General features: G+C 53.8%; 1 long non-coding RNA gene across 3 annotated transcripts; it reads left to right on the forward strand.

Moving 5' to 3' along the window:
* The first annotated feature begins 375 nt into the window (after window positions 1-375).
* On the forward strand, window positions 376-13,312 carry LOC125160392 (uncharacterized). Of its 3 annotated transcripts, none has more exons than XR_007150237.1 (3): window positions 376-1,280; window positions 5,267-5,415; window positions 12,160-13,312. It is a non-coding gene; the product is annotated as an uncharacterized LOC125160392 (long non-coding RNA). The 3 variants fall into 3 exon arrangements; XR_007150238.1 differs by having other exon boundaries at window positions 429-1,673; XR_007150239.1 differs by lacking the exon at window positions 12,160-13,312 and adding an exon at window positions 6,624-7,762 and having other exon boundaries at window positions 429-1,280.
* Window positions 13,313-13,693: the final 381 nt, after the last annotated feature.

The raw sequence follows: 13,693 nt of genomic DNA on the forward strand, positions 1-13,693 counted from the left end.
CTCCCTCTGGGTGACAAAGTTTTCTTCCTTTTGCAAAGCGAAGCAACATCGTCCACCCTGTCAGCTCCTCCCACAGGTTCCCAGAGGTGATCTGAAAGGCAGGTGCAGGGAAAGACGGTACTTTGGAAAACAACCCTCCCGTGCCTGCGCCGAAGCGGACAATCTGGCGAGAGTGGGACAGTGTGTGTGTAAATATAATCCTGGGCCGCAGAATGAACCAGCCCCGAGCCTGGAACTCGGCCCGTCCCCCTTCTGGGCGAGATGGGGCGGGGGGGAGGGAGGAGGAGGCGCAAACGCGAACGCCCCGGCTCCCCGCTCGGCTGCGCGCCGAAGTTCGGGCGGCGGCTCGGCTGGCGCGGCCCTGCCAGCCGGAGGGCGCGCCCGCTGCGTCCCACCGCCGCGCCGCGTCCCGGGGACAGGGAGCCGGCGGCGAGGGGCGGCGCGGCCCGGCAGGCTGGGCGAGCGCGGGGCGGTGGAAGGCCGCGTGCACTGAACAGGAAGTGCACGGCGCACGCCGCTCGCCCGCTCCCCGTGCCGCCCCCGGGTCGCCGCACGTTGTCGCCTGCCCGGCGGGCGGGGTCTCCCGGCCGCGGCGGCGCGGGACCGGCCTGGAGCTGATTTGCGCAGCATCTCGTCCCCCGGGGTCTGGCTCCTGGCCCGAGCCCCCTGCGACGCCGCCGCGCCCTGCCGGGCCACCCCGCAGCGGCGGAAGCCGGGGCTTGCGGCGGGACGCGCGCTGACCCGCACTTGCTTCCGGGAAAACCGCGGCCCCGGGCCCCTCCCCACCCGGCGTGCGGACCCGCAGGCGCCCGGAGAGCGGTCGGGGTTACCGGGGAGCGGGGTTCACACCCCACCCCACCCGCCTGACACCCGGCTTTTCTCGGGTGCGCCGAGGGGTGCGCAGTGGGGCGGCGGTAAGTGCGGACGCAGGAGCCGCAGCCCCGCGCCGCCCCAAACGCGGACTTGCTGGGACTGCGGAAATCAACGGGGGCGGAAATCGCGGGCGAGGCTTCCACGTGCCCCTGCGTTGCAGCCGTAGCACGGCCGGTAGCGGAGGGCCGGGGGCGTCCGTGGGGGCGTCCCCCTTCCGAGGGCCCCAGGATGGCGCGACCTCGGCCCCCGGCCGCAAGAGGGGTGAATGCTGGGTAGGGAGCCGCCTCCTTTCTGGCTCTAGGTTCTGAGGACGAAGTGACTCCCAAAGTCACTCCAGCGCCTTGAATGCTGACGTCAGCTCCACCTCTCCCCGTAATCAGAAAATCAGGGTTACCCAGAGGAAGAAGGTGAGGACGCAGCCTCAACTCCTGTCCGGATGCGGATGCGGAGATTCGCCGAGTGCCCCCTCCCCCCACTCAGAGGAGGAGGAATTAGCCCGCTTCAGGGACCCCCTTAGGTGGCGCTTCCCACCCAGCCAGAAGCCCCGTGTTTCAGCCATCTTTCCTATTTTCCTTCCGATCCACGTTCCATCATCTGGTCTAAAATCCCCTGCAGTCTGGGGGGTTCCTTGGTTCATGGGTTTTTTTCTTTTAATCGTCCTTCTCTTTCTCCCCTGCTCTCCAGTCTAGAACGAAGCCAGACTGGAAAATCCTAGAGCACGCCTTGCTTGACCGAAGGTTAAGCGTTCTGGAGCCCACTAGTCTGGGTTCAAAAATCCGGTGGCCATCCCGGCCCCACAGGTGTGGAATTTCAGGCTTTGACCTTTTTCTGACTGGTTGGTGGGGGAGACCTAAGATCACATCATTCCCTAAACGCCTGGTTAGTTGAAAAGGAAGAGGGGGCTTTACCTTTGCGACCAAGGGAGCCCACCCTTACCCACTCAAAATTACTCCCCAACTGTCACTTAAATTTCACCCCTTTTGCTTAAAGTTTTAATCCCTGTCGCGGTAATAATTTGCCAGGCCGTGTAAGTCACTCCATTTGATGAGAACTGATTTTGGGAGGAAAGATGGAGGACGGGTGGGCAGGGGCGAGTAGACAGGCAAGAGAAGTCGAGGAGAGCCACCAGGAAGGGATTCAGAACCAGGAAGGGATTCAGAACCAGGAAGCCACTGCGCAACGCTTTGCCTGGGCCCTGTCCCCGGTGATGGGAAGTGGTTAGCAGTTGTTTTAATAGGTACTCGGGTCAGTTGATCCGTGTACCTATGCCCAGTCATTCATTAATACAATTGATTTGTTCTCTGGGTTTATTTTGTTGGAGTGCAGACTTTAGTGCCCGGGAACCGAAAATTAAAATGTTTTACCATGTTGCTGGCATTTTAAGAGCCTTTTGTGGTTGTTAATATTTCTGAAATCTGGGCGTTTCTTACGGACGGTGCCAGAAAAAGCTTCCCATTGTTTTTCCTTCCGATAAGATATGCATAAATTGATCATATGTCTTCCAATCAGTGCAGTCTTAAGATTGAATTTTTCCGAGGGGGCACCTGGGTAGCTCAGTCAGTTAAGCGTCTCACTTCCACTCAGGTCACAAGCTCACGGTGTGTGGGTTCGGGCCCCACATCGGGCTCTGCGCTATCCTGCTTCGGATCCTCTGTCCCCCTTTCTCACTGCCGCTCCCCTGCTCATTCTCTCTTCTCTCTCTCAAAAATAAATAAGCCTTAAAAATGGAATTTTTCTGAATGTTTCGCTTTGGGGTGCCTTCCGAAACCCCATCCCGTGGCTTGCCAAGCAGCAGTGTCGAGGAAACCCTTCCCACTGACTGCTGCTGAACGCGCGGATCTATGACTTCCTTTGCAAAAATCATGCAATAAAATCTATGCTGAACAGAATATACAAAATGTTAAAATGTTTTTTTAAGTGTGTTTATTTTGAGAGAGAGAAAGAGAAAGCACGAGTGGGGGAGGGACAGGGAGGGAGAGAGAGTCCCAAGCAGGCCCCACACTGACCGTGCAGAGCCCTGCCCAGAGCTCGAACCCACGAACCCCAAGATCATGACCTGAGCTGAAGTTGAACCCTTAACCAACTGAGCCACCCACGCTCAAAATTTTAAATGAAGACAAGCATTACTGATTTTGCCTTTTGCCTGTCTCTAGTTTTGCTCAGGTCAGCACTTTTACAGATCCTCTTTATGAAAAATTCTGACTTTCTTTTGGTATAAAGTTTATCTACATATAAGTTTATATATATAAATATATAACAAGTCTATATGCATAATAATCATATGCACTTTTACTGACCCTGTCTTTATGAAAAGTTCTGATTTTTTTTTGGTATAAAATGTATCTACATATAAGTTTATATATGTATAAGTATATATAACAAGTCTATATGCATAATAATCTTATGCACTTTTACTGACCCTATCTTTATGAAAAATTCTGATTTTTTGGTATAAAGTGTATCTACATATAAGTTTATATATATAAATAAATGTATAAATATATCATATATATATAACAAGTCTGTACGTATAATAATCTTATGCACTTTTACTGACCCTGTCTTTATGAAAAGTTCGGACTTTTTTTGGTATGAAGTGTACCTACATATAAGTTTATATATATAAATAAATGTATAAATATATCATATATATATATATATAACAAGTCTGTACGTATAATAATCTTACATATTAGGTTTATATGTAATCTATATAAAGTTCGTATATAAAATATAAAGTTTACATACCTAAGTTCATACACAATAAGTTTATAACATACTACATATAGTATATGTAATATATATACACATATATTCCCTTAGACCAAGAGTAAAGCAGAGGCTCTTGGGTCGCCGAATATCTGTGTGATTCTCTACATTTTCCAGTGCTCTGGCAGTTAGGATAGGATGAAATTAATTCTGGCCAATGAAATGGGAGTAGATTTAGTGGGAATTATTTCCGGGTCAAGAGGTGAGGAGTTGGTATTCTCCCTCAGCTTTCTTTTCCTCTGCTGCTCTGATCTTAGAGACCATGTGTTCCGGATGGTGCACAGTAAGAAAGGGGAGGACAGCTTGCGTCGGACTTGATTGATGTGGGTCAGGCCACTGAGATTTTGGTAATTAGTTGTTACCGCAGCATCACCTTGCCTATAAAAAAATAACCTCATTGAAACATTACTTATGGTGATGACTGAGTTTTTTGGCACTCCCTTGAATTTTAACCCAGGGCAGAGACTGCATTCGCCTCCCCCTGGTGCGGCCCTGACCTTCTGATGGATGGAAGGGTGAGAAACGGAGGCTGACCAGGACTGAGGGGTGCGGGGGGACCCACCTTGCGGGCTCCAGGGGCATGACTCGAGCCCTGTCCCAGCACTGCCGCTGGTCTATTGGCACCGTGAGCACGTCACTTCCTCCCCCATCTGCGAGAGAATCTTTGGAAGATTGCTAAGGCCCCTTTAACGGACTCTTGTATTTTGTCTTGATTGCATATTTTGTACATCTTTGTTGATGTACCTCGGTCATTGCTTTTTTATTTAACTTTTCGGAAGTATCATTGCCCGGTGAATTGAAAATTAAAGACGGGGGGCGCCTGGGTGGCTCAGTCGGTTGAGCGTCCAGCTTGGGCTCCGGTAATGATCTCGCGGTTACAGGGTTCGAGCTCCGCACTGGGCTCCAGGCTCACAGTGTGGAGCCTGCTTGGGAGTCTCTCTCTCTCTCTCTCTCTCTCTCTCTCTCTCTCTACCCCTCCCTCGCTCACACTTTCTCTCTCTTAAAATAAATAAACTTAGCAAAATAATTTTTTTAAATTAAAAACAAGTAAAAAGACCTCTGGTCCTTCCCCGCAGATGGTTCTGGATAGTGCTTCTCAGAGAACAGGAGCTTATTGGAGATGTTTCCATTGGGGGCATCATCTGTCCAGGCTGATAATAATGAGAGGTGTTGAAGCTACTATGTGCCCGTGCTGGGGCGTCTTATACGTTTTAGTACATCTATGGGAGGAGATGTTATTAACCCCATTTCCCACCACCATTTTTTTCTATGAAAATCCCCTAGGAGGGGTGCCTGGGTGGCGCAGTCGGTTAAGCGTCCGACTTCAGCCAGGTCACGATCTCGCGGTCCGGGAGTTCGAGCCCCGCGTCAGGCTCTGGGCTGACGGCTCGGAGCCTGGAGCCTGTTTCCGATTCTGTGTCTCCCTCTCTCTCTGCCCCTCCCCCGTTCATGCTCTGTCTCTCTCTGTCCCAAAAATAAATAAAAACGTTGAAAGAAAAAAAAAACAAAGAAAATCCCCTAGGAGAACCCTCAGAGACATCTTACGGAGGAGGGAAACTGAGACCAGCTGTCGGAGCGGGCTTTGATATCCATTTAACTTCTGTCCATTGATTTTAATTTGCAGGGCCCTCTGGAAAGAGACAAAAAAGCGTGCCACCCCCACCCAAGCCACCCCCTTTATCTTTGTTTCGGATGGCTCTCCATCCAAAATGCCGGCCAACCGTAGGTCATCCTGCTCACGCAACCCGAGAAGTACTTTGGATGAAGATAAAGGTAAACTCTGTGGCAATATTCTCCCAAAGAACAGGCTTGCTGTTCCCTTTTTTTTTCCCTAGAGAATAGCTTGGTGTCTTGACCGGCTCTGTGCCTAAACGCACACTCAGCAGTTCTAAAGAATGACAGATTCAGCAAGCAGGGTGCGTGTGGCCCACAGCGCTGGGCCGCCGAGAGGCGTCTGTTGGCTACATAAGAGAATAGGTAATCCCGGCAATTATGTTCCCTTCCTTGACTAAGGGTAGTAGTCACGTAAACAGCATTAGTTGGGAATCAAGTCTTTGGTTCTGCCAGTGGCTGCTTTCATAACTGCCTTACGGCGTGGCCGTGTGACTTTTGTCCTGGTGCTCCAGCGTTTCCTCCCATCCAGGGAATGGGTTTGGGCTCCCTGGGCTGCAGTTCTGAGCTTCGGACACACTAGAGGCATACAGATTAACCCAGGGAAATGCAGAATACCACCGTTATCTGAATATGGCTCGTGGCCGATTTGTGACCTCTCACTCACCTATCTGGGGCATGATTAAATAATGCAAATTAAGTATAGTAATTTCCCCGAGCAAACAACGTGACTTCGGTAAGTACACCAGCCCCAAAGTTCATACGTTGCAGTACAAACAGGAACATTAACTTGCACGAGGGGGTGCTTAGCAGCACCCAGTGTGAACCACTGGTCCGTGGGACTTGGGGCTGAGGTCCGGACCCAGCCTCTAGAATGCCTGTTATGAACAAGGCTCCAGAAAAAAAAATATATTGACAGTCCCTTGGGATTGGGAGTGTTCAAGAGTAGAGCTCGTGCCCTGGGTTTTCAGGTGTGTGCCGACCTTGGCCTCCTGACATCCAACCCTTAATGCGGGTGTACGATTGCCAGCCTGACTCTCAGAGAAAGCTGTGTCCCTCCCAGAGGGCCCGAGCACAGCTGGAATTAAAGTGCGCACACTTTCCAGGGCCTCTCCCCGTCTTCAACGTTTTTATTTATTTTTGGGACAGAGAGAGACAGAGCATGAACGGGGGAGGGGCAGAGAGAGAGGGAGACACAGAATCGGAAACAGGCTCCAGGCTCCGAGCCGTCAGCCCAGAGCCTGACGCGGGGCTCGAACTCCCGGACCGCGAGATCGTGACCTGGCTGAAGTCGGACGCCCAACCGACTGCGCCACCCAGGCGCCCCCTCTCCCCGTCTTTGTACCTTAGCACTTTATGCTCGTTTCAAGGGCTCTGGATGTGCCGGGAGGCTGTCAAGGACCTAGTGGTTTTGGACCACCCTTCTGTGCCCTGGGGGCCAAAAAGATATTTTGTGAGATGTTCCTAACGATAACTCCGAAGAGCTGCATGAGGTCTGGGGAGAGGACGCGGAGAGAGAAACTTCCCAAGTAAACCTCCACGCCGTGGACCTGCGAAAGGTCATTTTGAATCGTTGCGACACGTACTCCCAACGCACCATTGCGCAAAAGGCCTTACCTGGTTTCGTTTTGTTTTCTGTCCCTACTCACTGTAGCGTTTTACCCTCTAGGTGGAAAAAGGTAAGGCACGATTACAAAGTCCATTGTTCTTTGGGCAGCCTGGGAGAACATTTTGCTGTCCCTGCAGCTTACTCACACGGGATGCAAGGGAGTTCCCAGAATCTCGTGGACGGCGATGCAGGGTTTCTGGGGACAACGTGAAGTGCGGGGCTGCGTGGGGGGCTCAGCGCTGATACAGAGCACACGCGGAGACGCCGTGCTCACTCGGTCAGCACCGAGCCCGGCACGCTGTCCACGGTCCTCTGGCTACGATGCGAGGACGGCTGGAGCTTCAAGAGTCTTGGTTGGATCGTTGCTTCCAAATCTTTTCTTTACCTTTGCAGCCTTAAGAAACTGATGCAATTCGTTCACCGAGAAGGGAGACAGCTAGAGAATTCTGTCATTCTGACCACGCCCTCATAAGAGACTGGTTTTTCAGCTTGTCGGGAGAGGTGTTCTCTTGCAGGGGGTGTGCTTTTGTGTGATCATTTGCCTCTGCCCTGGGATCCGTTCTCTGTCCCGCCCGGCTCTGTGTTGCCCGGAACCTTGGTCCCCAGATCCTTCACCAACTGATCCCACTCCCTGTCTGGCCAGGTTTGGCCACTGGGAGGCAGTGGGGGAGACTGGAATGTGGGAGCACGAGGGAGGCCACAGTTCTTCTTGCCTTGTTTTGCTTTAGGGAGCGTTTCTTTCCTCTGTGGCTCCAGCGCCACTGGCCAGACCCTCCCTCAGGGGCCTGGCTGCTGCCAGGCCGCCCTGACCATGGCCCAAGGGCCCAGTGGACATCGGAGCGGAAATCTGAGGGACACGAGCGAGGGAACCAGCCGGGCAGCTGTGGGGGAGGATCCCAGGACAGGTCAGGAGGGCAGTGGCTGGGGGTGGCGGGGGGGGACAGGTGGGGCTTCATCTGAGTGACATGGGACGCTGTTGGAGGTCAACCAGAATGCCGTGGTCTGCCTCCCATCCTGAAGGACTGGCCTGGTGGCTCTGTGAAGTGCTTAGAGGGTAAAGTGAAGGAACCAGCTGTCTCATCTAAGCAAGAGACACCTCGGCTCAGACCACAACGGGGGAGGCGGGGTAGTGAGAAGTAGCAGCTTCCGATTCTGTATTTTGAAGACAGAATCCCCAGAATTTGCTGAGAGATGGGGCATAGGGTCTGAGAGAAAGAAACGGGTGACATATGGCTGTGACAGTTTGGGCCCAAGCAAGTGGAATGATCCTATTTCCTAGCAGGGGAGAGGCTGGGGGGACAGGGAGTCTCCTTTTGGCTGCAGTAAGTCCGAGGTTCCTGTGGGACACCGGAGGGAAAATGCCAGAGCCACGGGGAGACATCTGGCCGGAGACATCCTCCCGTCGGGCATTTCAGGCTGGAAGCGGAAGAGATCCGGGCATGAGTGTAGACAGTAAAGAGGTCAGGGTCGCTCCCCCATGACCCTCTGCGGGTTAGAAGTTAGGGACATGAGCCTCCATGAACGACGGAGAACTGAGAGAAAGAGGATCTGGCGGCCAGGAGACAGAAGGGCGTCAGGGAAGGTGCACTGTAAGCGACAGGACCGGGAGGTGACCATGGGGTTCGGCCACCGCAGCCCATAGCAGCGGCCTCCTGGGGAGGGCTCATGGGAGACAGGGTCGTGGCCGTGGCTCATGCTGCACAGCTAGGTCCAGGAGCTCCACACTGAACCGGGAGCAGAGAGGGGTGGTGCGGAGAGCAGTGTGGGTCAGGACAGGTTGGATTTTTTTTTTTAATGTTTGTTTATTTATTGAGGAGGGGGGAAAGGGGCAGAGAGAGGGAGAGAGGACCCCAAGCAGGCTCCGCGCTGGCAGCGCAGGAGAGGTGGGTGTTTAAGGAGCAGGATGTTCCAGCAAGATGGAGTGCTTAATCCCTGGTGCGGAAGAGAAGGAAAACGGTGGGAGCGGATCGCTGAAGCAGGGAAGCGGGGCGAGGTGTGCCAGCCGAGCGCTCAGCCTACGTGGGCTGGGGGACGGTCCCTTGTGGGACGGGGAGCGGGCTGCATGGAGAAAGGGGCAGGGAGCTGGGGGTGGGTGGCGGGTCTGGTTTCTTCAGGAACAGGACGCGGTGGCGCCCCGGATGTAGGAGGAGTCGGGGGCGTTGAGGACAGAGGGGCCGCGGGGGACCTCCCGCTAATGACGGAAATGCAGGCTGCCTCCGGGGCTGCAAGGCCCCGTGCGCACGTCATGTCCCACACTACGGTGTCGCGAGGGACACACGCTCAGACGCACCGTTGCTGGAGCCAAGCCCGCGTGCACCGTCCCCGCAGTAGGCCGGCAGTCTGTCCCTAGATGGATGGCGGGGACTCCCGCCAACCGAGGGCCCGTCCCGTTGGGCTCACCGACAGAGTGAGTAGCTTTTCCTGCCTCTTGATGTTTGCTAATCTGTTAGGTGAAAGCAGCGCCTCGCACGTTCAGCGCTTCGTTGTCTCGTTCGCGCATTGGTATTTCCTGTCAGTTACCTTCCGGTGAACCATCTGTGCGTTCGGCCCTTTCTCTGCTGGCCGTAGGCTTTCTCTTATCTGCGGACAGGGGCTCTTTGTATACTGACAAAATTAGCCCCTCGTCGGGGCGGTGGGTTGGAAGTCTTTCTTCCCAGTCTGTCTCTTGCCTTCCCTTATCTTGCTTTTTTTTTTTTTTCCATGCAGGATTTTCCCCCTTTCCTGTGGTTTGTTTTATTGATTTATTTTTATGGCTGCTGAGGTTTTCTGTCACGTACAGAGAAGTGCGGTGGGCAGGGCATGGGCTCTGGACTCAGACCTGCCCTTGCCACTCCCGGGCGGTGCACGTTGCATAACCACTTGGTCAACGCGGGGTAAGAATGCCTGGGGGGTGGGGAGGTGTATAAGCACCTGCCTGTGGCCCTCAGGCACCGGGCTTCTTCCCCCGGGCTCTGCCTGGGCAGTTTGCGGTAGGCCGTGTGCACCTGTAAAGCTTGAGACCTGCGGGTCTGGCCCTTCCTCTGGTCCTTCTCCTGGAAAGTATTTTGGGAACCAGAGACACAAGGAGCTGTACGTTTGGCTCTGTCTTTCGGGCCATCGAAGATGCAGGCATCGTGCCTGCCTGTCCCGCACCAGAACGTGTGTGTGGCCATGGAGGACGCCCTCCGGGGACAGCCCGTGCCCCGGGATCACCAGGAAGGAGAGCGTGGCCGCTTCCCACGGAGCTGGCCGCTGAGGCGACCCGCCGGCTGTGTGGGCTGAAAGCCTGTCTGAGTCCCAGTGACACGGGGAGTGTGGGGGAGGGGATGCCAACACACGTCCCCTTTCCATCTTACCAACGTGACATCCGCACCCAAGCGTCCCTGAAGAGAGGTTATGCTGTATGGGATGCAAATGTGAGTTTAGGGTTTTTGACTTTCTATGTCTTTCCGGAGCAACTTTTACGTTATTGGACAACAGGGGAATGAGTCAGAGGCTTGGAAACGGGAAACTACGTAAGGCCCAAGTGGAAGGAGGAATTTTTATTAAGGCAGAAGTTGGATTGTGTGGGATTTTAGAAAGCGTGGTGGGCTTTGGACCGGGACCCCAGAGGGAGAGGGGCCATAGAGTTATTTGTGGTAGCGTTCCAGGAAGGAGGGCACGAGACCCCGCAGAGAAAGCTGCTTCTATCGAGAACTATTCCAACTAGAGCTGTGCTGAACCCGTCAGAGAGGATTCTCTACTGCTAGGGCCGGGACTGAGTGTGGCTAGCCAACGTGGGGAGTTGATAGTCTGAAACACAAAAAAGACACGTGTTAGGATCCCCAGAGAGAAATTCCTGTTTGGTCTTAAAACCAGGAACAGTGGTCTTTCTCCCAAATTCTCTTGGTTTGTTTGTTCCTTGTGGGTACCGGAACGGGCCCTCGTGTCTTTCACGGGTGGCCAGAGCACAGAGCATCAAAGGCGTCACCCACCCACATGTGTGGAGTTCATTCTTTGCTATATCTTCCTCTTTGGGGGAACTTGGCTCCCCTGTTGGCAGGGGCTGCCCTTCCGAGGCAGTGTACTGGTCCCTGCCCACCAGCTCAGCCAATCACAACCAGCCTCCCTTGGGGCGTTGGTCCTGGGGAGCCAATCAGAGCCCTTCCCTGGGATTCTAACTGGAGCTGACCAAGCCCTCTCCCTCCCCACCCCAGTGCTAAAAGGCTTCCACCTGGAGCTGTGCCCACTCAGGGGACAGTAGCCTGAGGGACTGAGTACAGCTCTCAAGGAGAATTAGGGAAGGGAGGACATGGAACCCTTAGTCCCCCTCACTCCAAGACCATTTCTTCCTCTCCCTCTCCCACTGAGCCAACAACATTCCCATCTTTGCTTAAGATAGAGTTGGATTCCTGTCTCTTGTAAGACAACGTGTTAACTAATGAACTTCTCTCTTTTAATTAACCTAATCTTGTTATTCTTTCCAGAGCAGGGTGGGGAGGAAAAGACAAAGGCAGGAAGGGAGGAGAGAAGCAAAGAAGGAAGGGAAGGCTGTGTAAGCAGAGTTTGTAGCTGATAAAAGTGCCTGTTTTCTAGCTGTTACAGCCTGAACCCCCTTGCCCCTTGGTCAACCTCTTTGCTGTGGTCAGGTAGCCCTGACCCTCATGACCAGCAGCCTCCCAGAGGACCTACAGGACCATGGCATTTATTCCCAAGCCCGTTCTGAATATCTGTGGGAATGGGAGGTTCCGATGAGGTAAGACCCACCCTCCATGTGGGTGGGCATCCTCCTGACTCCACACGGTGTTTGTGGGGTGCGAGGGCCGTTTTCAGAGGCTCAACTCAAGCAGAGGCATCGGATATTCTTGTCCCTCTGGGGATTCGGACGAGTGTCTCTGATGGGATTGGAGTGCATAAATCTTCTCCCATAGGAAAAGAACTTTGCCCTTTGTAATTGAAGAAAGCCTGCTTAAGCTTACTAATGACTGGGATTATCAAGGTCCGTTGGTAATTTTTCAAGTTACCTGAGCAAGAAAAAAACAGTGATTACAGAAGCCCGGACCCAGCATCATCAAGCGCACGTGGGTCATTTACTTTGACAGGCGTAATTCAGTCCTTTTTATTCCTGGTCACACTCCCATGGCGCTGTCACCAGATACGCCCGGGCTAGGAGGTGGGCTGCTCGTTCAACGAAGGAAAGGTTGTTGGCTTGATAGAAATGGTCAGATTTCTGATTCAGAGAATTACCAAGATCTGATGGAAAAGAGGCCACTTTCCTTTTGGTTTATTTTTCCTCAATTTTTTTTTTTTTAATCCTAGCATCTCTTTGTGTTTTTAAGTCCAGATGCACAAAGTGGCTACTCGTCGGGCGACCAGAGATCACAAAATGCCCTGCCTCATATTCTTCCTCTGTTCCGCTTTCACGGAGAGCAAGCCCGCAAAAAAACAGCGTTGGAATAGCCCGTTGGGAAGATCTGCATCTGTTCTCGCGATGTTCCTATTGCTCGAGATATTTTGGAACTCCTTCTAAACGTTTTTGAAAGTTGAGGGCCCCTTGCGAGCTGTGAAGAGCAGAATTACTGATGTCACCACGGAATATTTGTGCAAGTACCGAGCAAAACCGTCCGCACCGAAGAGGCACATAAAAGATCCCGTGAAAACGTTTGTTTGCCGACGGCAGGGTGAAATTCCCACATCAGCCTCTGTCCACATCTCACCCGCCAGTCGGTGTGGCTCTGATTGACCCTGGTTAATGAAAACTGGGGTCAGTTTCAGGCTGAATTGCTTGCGCCCCAGGGATTGCCCAGTGCATCTCTCTCTCCCTTTTTAAACAAAGAACCAGTAACTTCAGAGGCTCCCATTTGCTGGCATATCTGTGTCAGTTCGGATCCTTGGGGAGGTGGATGCCAAGACAGAACTAGACATGGAAGACGTTGAACGGGGGGCAATGTCTGTGCAGGATTGGGCGGGAGCGAGCAGGAGTGGGTGGGGAGAGCCTCCGACCACAGCCCAGGTCGGACACCTGGGGAAGGAGAGCGGAAGGGGAGGGGGGAGGAAGAGCCTCGGATCAGCACAGTTCACACCCAGACCACGCGGTCTTGCCACACACAAGTCGCCCGTCAGAGGAAAGGCGGGGACAGCCCGCTAGAGGACCCCACGTGTTCTGTCGTTGCCTGGGGATGGCTGCAGGGGCGTGGCCTCGGTGCAGGTACACTGGGGAAGCCTAGTCGGAGGCTCTGGGGCTGTCAGTCAAGGCCGTCCTCGGGAAGGACGGTCGGGTGCCACCTCCGTGACTACCGCATCCCTCCTTGTGACACACAGAAGCACGTTTCTGTGCGCGTGTAGGGAGCGGCGCCCCTGTGGTTTCTGGGGCCTCCCCTCTCACCTTTGGGGAGACTTGGGAGAAGAAGGGTGGGATTAACCGTGAGCCACCACTGCTGCCTCTGGTCTTGGGGCCACGTGGGTGCCCATCCCGCCCCCTCCCCCACAGGATCCAGTCTAAACGGCCTCCCTGGTAATGTGACCCAAACCTTGTCCTGAGGGCTCTGAGTCCTTTACGATCAGACCCTTCTCAGGCAGGGTCGCAGGGCCCAAAGTCACGCTGGGCAAGCATGAGGAAGGAGCCACATGGATCCCCGGCTTCCACGTGTCTCCCCCCACCCCCACCCGTTGTTTGAAAGCATCTTATCTCCCACTGCTGGTCAAGGTTAACTTACCCACCAAGAGGGTGACTTCCTTCTTCACCCACTGGGCCCTGGACAGGAGCCAAAAGCGTCCTGGTGAGAGCTGTAGCTTGTAGTTGAATGGGACCCTGCCTGTGTCCCCTGGCAAGAGTGTGTCCCCTATTGGGACCCAGACTTTGAGCTCTACAGA

This window comes from Prionailurus viverrinus, chromosome A2 (assembly GCF_022837055.1).
Source record: "Prionailurus viverrinus isolate Anna chromosome A2, UM_Priviv_1.0, whole genome shotgun sequence".
Classification (NCBI taxonomy): Eukaryota; Metazoa; Chordata; class Mammalia; order Carnivora; family Felidae; genus Prionailurus; species Prionailurus viverrinus.